We start from the raw sequence: 6,000 nt of genomic DNA on the forward strand, positions 1-6,000 counted from the left end.
GCTCGGTTTCCGCTCGCGTGGGGATTTGAAATGGTGAGGGAAAGCAGGTCTGAGGTGGGGATGCGGTGCGGGAGCATGGAGGAGGGAGGAAACGGGAATGGGCAGCGACCGTGGAGGCAGAGGTGGAGGGGGAGAGGGGCCGTGGGCTGAGCTGGATGTGCTTGGCGGTTGATTTGGCTGTATCTCATGACGGCCCACCCATGGACAGCTAGCGCATCGCTGGCGGGTGTTGGCTTTGCCCGCCCTCGGCTTGGCGCATGGCGGAAGATCTGTCAGATCAGATCTAGGAGGAAGGGGGAATGTGTCGTGCCCATGGTTTTCGCAGAGTCGAATCGCTACGAATGCAGTGTTTGGTTAATGGGCCTGGCCCCAACAACTTTGGGCCTAAATGTGCCTAAGATGATGGATGTTCTCTTCTTTCCCTATGGGCCAAGCAAAAAGTGCAAGACCAAAACCTATTTGGAACAAAAATTTCACAAAAAAATATAAAAAATATAAGATCTGAGAAAAAAAATCCTGCGTTCTAAGTTGCACGATGTGTAATTCCAGAGTTGTGAGAATGAACCACTCAAAATACATAATGAGACCTACTATCGGTGCAGAAAGTGATCAACAAGTAAATATTTGTAGTTTTGCCTTACGTTGTGATCGGAGGTGTCCTAGCACTTAATGACACAGGGTTTATACTAGTTCAGACAACGTGTCCTACGTCCAGTTTGAGTCGGTCAGTGACTTTATTCCTGAGCCCAGGTGCTCAAAGTTTGCAGTGGGGTTACAAATAAAAAGGAGAAAGATGGGGGTATAAGAGGTCCGACTGGGCTCCGGTCGGAAGGGCCGAGAGCTGCAGGAGCTCCACTATGAGCTAAGTGTTCAAGCGTGTGCTTAAGGTTTGAACCTGGCTATTCTGTGGTTGTGAACTTGGTCGATCTAATGAAAAATGGAAAATGACTTGGATGAACTGAGTCTTTTGGGAGAGAGTGCATCCCCTTTTATAGATGAAGGGGATGGCCTTACAAGTGAGAGGGAGAGAGTACGAATGCTTCTAAGTCTTGTTGCCCACGCCGGTGGGTACAGGATGATGGTAGGCGCCCACAACACTGTTGGATGTTGGATGCACGTGGGAGGCTGCATTGTTTTGTTCGGGTATGGCAGATGTCGGTACCCGCTATACTGTTGATGCATAGAGACATGTGAGGAGTTTCACCTTGTTCACTCGATACGGTAAATGCTGGCGTCCACAACACTGTCGATGCCCAGAGGCATGTGGGGGAGCCTTACCGTATGGGAGTTAATGGTGCCCACAATGTTGTAGGGAAAATGTCGGCGCCTACAACACTGTGTGTCAGGGAGGTTGCAGAGTACTGTTTCTGTAGGCGTACAGGGTATAGTCCCTAGTATTATGGTTTGACTTATGCACCTTGCCTTGCTTTCTCTGTCTGTTCCCTGGTCTTTTCTGAGCGGGCGTCCCCAGTCGGTTGGTCCTAGTCGGCTCTAGTTGCGCTAGTCGGAGAAGAGCAGTGAGCAGGGTCTTTGCATACCCCAGTCGGAGACATGGGGTCGGAGTAGGAGGTAGTGCTTGCGAGGCCTTTCGGTCGGAGAGACTGTCTGAAGGCGGGCTAGAGACCGAAATGGGTGCTCTGGTCAGAGAGGTAGGCCAGAGTCAGAAGGCGGGTGTCGTTCCTCCTCGGCCAGACCTTCCGGTCGGTGATTGGATTTCCTTTTTGGCCTATCGTTCAGATACTTGGGCTGGCCCACGAGTTGTGCGGTTGTCTGCCTAGGCCAAGCCTTTGTTAGGAAGCCGATCCGTGAGGGACCTCAGGTTTATGAACCCAACAGGAGCCCCCGAGCCCCCGAACGATTTGGGCAGAATCGTCTAGAGGATTTTTGCCTCGACGGCGGGTGCGCGCGAGCGCACCCACGGGTGTAGCCAACGAGCCCCTGGGCGGTTCGAGCAGAACTGTCTGGGGGGTTTTCATGTTGCCTGTGGGGGAGGTTTTTGTGTCAGCGGGTGCGTGCGAGCGCACCCACGGGTGTAGCCCCCGAGCCCCTGGGCGATTCGGGCAGAATCATCTGGGGGGTGTTTGTTAGCGGGTATGCGTGCATGTTTTTTAGTTGAGATAGAATTGTTACCTAAGGCGTTGTTGCGTAGCTGTAGGATCGGGCGAGTCGGAGTCGTGGATCTTGATGGGGCGAGTTTGGGGTCGCAGACCCAGGTGTTTTGATGTGCAGTCGAAGCGTAGCCGGATGGGGCGAGTTCGGAGTCACAGACCCAGGTAGTTTTGGAGTGTAGTCGAAGCATAGCTAGATGGGGCGAGTTCAGGGTCATGGACCTAGGTAGTTTTGGAGTTCAGTCAAAGCATAGCTAGATGGGGCGAGTTTGGGGTCACAGACCTAGGTGTTTTGTGTCTTGAGCCCCCGAGCCCCGTTGGGCTTTAGTCGGGGTCGGTTTGAGTTGTGTGCGTTACCTCGTCCTCGGTTCCTCACAACCGCAAGGGCTGAGTTTTGTCGCTTGTCCCAATCGCTCAGGCTCGAGTGACGCGCTCGGTGAGTTCACTAACAGGTATGATCGAGTGGAATCTGAGTCTGTCGTTCATGAAGGGGTCGGCATAGCCCTCTTGTGACATTCCAATGCTCCTTTACCTACAACCCGGCAGATGCCTGGGTCGTTTCGGAGACCGACCCGGGTGGCCTAATGGCCTCCCCTCGATGGAGATTCTATGGGCTTGGCAAAGGCTTAGGATCGAACAAGAAGGTTGAGATGACCCTGTCTGCTAGACTGGGCGAGGGCCGCACGGGGCTCATATGCATTTTTCTCCCCTGGCTCTGTTTGATGTGGGGTGGCCTCGAGCCCATTGTGGGCCAGACTTCGAACCCTGATCGGTCGTTGCTTATGTCGAATGAGGCAACTACCGCTTCATGACACAACTCGGAGCATTGTGATGCATTTCGCTACATGTGTGATGCTTAGTTTCTGAGCCCCCGGGCGGTTCAGGGCCCGAATCGTCCGGGGAGCATGGGCGTATGGAATGAATGTGCATATGGATGTATGAAATGATTTATAAAGAAATAGAGGGGGTCGGTAGTGTTACCTTGATGACTCGAGTGACAGGGTTTGGAGAGCTTCAGTCGGAAATGTTCGACCGGGACCCACGCTCGTCGTTCGTGACGAAGTCGGCATGGCCTACATGGGGCGGCCCTTCGCTCCCTACCTGTCTCTTGGTGTGTTTTCCTGAGCTATTCGATCGACTTAGGAAGCCCGATGGTCTCTCCTGGTGAGATCCTATTTTGGGTTTTTCCAAGTCCTGCCTGGGGAAGTGGGGAGCTGCCTGCGTGTGGTGACGCTTCAGTTTTCACGCCTAGTCATGCGATAGTGGTGGGCCATACCCAGGCCACGTCTCGTCTCACCAAGCGACGTTTCATCTGACCAGGCATCGTTCCGTCGGTCAGCGTGCGTCCCATCGGTCAGGGTGTGTCCCATCGTTTCCCATCCACATTGAATGGGGGGACGGAGAGAGTTTTTTGCTCTGATCTTTTGCCCCTTTTTGGCTATAGCATTTCTTCCTTAAATAGGGGGAGGGAGAGGGCTCTCTATCGTAGTCCTTTGCCTGTTCTCCGACTATCATCTCTCCTCCTTCTTCTTCCTCACTGAGAGTGCCTGTATGTCATGGCGGTTTCTAAGTGAGAGAGGGGGTGAGCGAGGGGGAGGACTTACAGATCCTTTCATGAATCTAGAGTGCGATGTCGAGCTGGAGGCTGCCTGGGGCAGTGCTGGCCATCTTTGCCTAAGAAGGGGCGACTTCCGTCGAAGGGGGTGGCATGCTGGATTCATCTACGATGCCTTCTTTAGGATGGAGCCATGTGTGGATTTTCTTCGGTGGATCTTCACCGGGCGAGCCTTGTCGGAGGGGAATTTGCTCAGGATCATGCCGGTGGAGGGTTCCACGCCTGTAGCTGCTTAGGTTGGCCAGTTCATAAAGTTTGATGAGATCTCTTTCAGCCATGGCGGCCATACCTTGGTAGCAGCGTCCCTGCCCAAGAGCTGCCTCGACTGCATGAGAAGGTCAGTTGCTCCATGCTCTTCTGCTGAGAATCTATGGGTGCGACGTCCTTGAGGTACCTATTGCGTTCGCCGAAGTCGAGGGGACAGAACCGGGTAGGTCCCTTGAGGTACCCGTTGCGCTCGCCGAAGTCGAGGGAACAGAACTGGGTGGGGCCCCTATAGCAGTTGCTACGTCTGGCGGCATGTGTCGTGGTAGTATTTGGAGTAGTAGAAAATGTAATAGTTGAGTTTATGGGTGAGTCCCCGTGTGAATAGTTTTCTATATCAATGAATACATTAGTGCTGCTTTTGTGATAGAATCACTATCTGTTTCTTGTTTTTATCCTAGCATAGCTATTGTTTTTGTCCTTTCTTTTTTGCACCTACCCATTTATTCCATAGGCTGCAGCTTTTTTAAGAACCTAGGCATGGCCCGCGGGGCTCGGCTGCTCGTAACCGTAGGTCGTGGTGGGGTGCATTTGGTTAGGAGTAAGAACAAAGTTACGTAGGACAATCAAAGGAAAAGGAATGCACTTCCATTAGGGATGAAGTTGTTTACCATGTGATAGTAAAAAAGAGAGTAAAAAAGAGAGGTAGTATTTAGTATTGTACCCTCATGGAGCCCCCGAGCGACCGGGCTGAAAGTGTTTGGGCTAGGGTGCTTTACAGGGGCAAGTTTGACTAAAAGGCGGTAAGACCAAATTTTAGGGGAAAACGACGTAGCTGTTCAATGTTCCAAGTGTTGGTGAGAACATTGCCGTTGTTGTCCTCTAGTCGGTAGGTGCCCGGTCGGATTACTTCGGTCACCGTATAGGGCCCTTCCCATGGTGGAGAGAGTTTGTGTTTTTCCTTCGTTGATTGGGTCCTCCGGAGTATGAGATCGCCGACTTTGAGTATCCTCCCCCTGATCTTCCTTTTGTAGTACCTACACAGGGTTTGTTGGTAGCGAGCGAAATAGATGACGGTCGTCTCATGGGCCTCTTCAAGCAGGTCGACTATGTCTTGCTGAGCCTCCATGGCTTGGTCGTGGTCGAAAGCCTTCACTCTTGGGGCGCCATGGTCGAGGTTGGAGGGCAGCACTACCTCAGCTCCGTAGGCTAGAAAGAAGGGTGTGAACCCTGTGGATCGGTTTGGGGTCATTCTCAAGCTCCAGAGGATCACTGGGACCTCTACAACCCATCGCCCGGCATATTTGTTGAGTCGGTCGAAGATGCGTGACTTAAGTCCTTGGAGGACCATGCCATTGGCACGCTCGACCTGACCGTTAGTTCATGGATGTCCGACCGAGGCCCAGTCGATCCTGATGCCGTATCCATCACTAAAGTCTAGGAACTTCTTTACGGTGAAGTTAGTCCTATGGTCGGTGATGATACAGTTAGGAACACCGAACCGGTAGATGATGTTGAGGAAGAATTTGACTGCCTCTTCAGAACGGATGTTGGTGATGGGCTTGGCCTCTATCCACTAGGTGAACTTGTCGACTGCTACGAGTAGGTGGGTGAAGTCGCCTGGGCCCTTTTTTATGGGTCCCACCATGTTGAGGCCCCAGACCACGAATAGCCAGGTGATGGGGATGGTTCGGAGCTCCTATGCTGGCAAATGGTTTTTCCAAGCATAGAACTGGTATCCTTCACACCTGCGGATGACCTCCTCTACATCTCATAGCATGGTGGGCCAGTAAAAACCTTGGCGAAAGGCTTTTTCGACCAGGGACCTTGGGGCCGCGTGATGTCCGCAAATCCTGGCATGGACCTCGAGGAGGAGCTGCTTCCCCTGGGTGGTGGGGATGCACTTCATGAGCACCCCTAATGGACTCCATTTGTAGAGCTCATCACCGAGCGCGATGAAGGTCTTGGCGCATCGAGTGATCCATCGGGCTTTAGTCCTTTCAGGCGGGAGAACCTCCTCGAGTTGGTAGGCGAGTAGCAGCGCTTGCCAGTCGGTTTGGTCGAGTGCCAATA

The sequence above is a fragment of the Miscanthus floridulus genome, chromosome 6, assembly GCF_019320115.1.
Source record: "Miscanthus floridulus cultivar M001 chromosome 6, ASM1932011v1, whole genome shotgun sequence".
NCBI lineage: Eukaryota > Viridiplantae > Streptophyta > Magnoliopsida > Poales > Poaceae > Miscanthus > Miscanthus floridulus.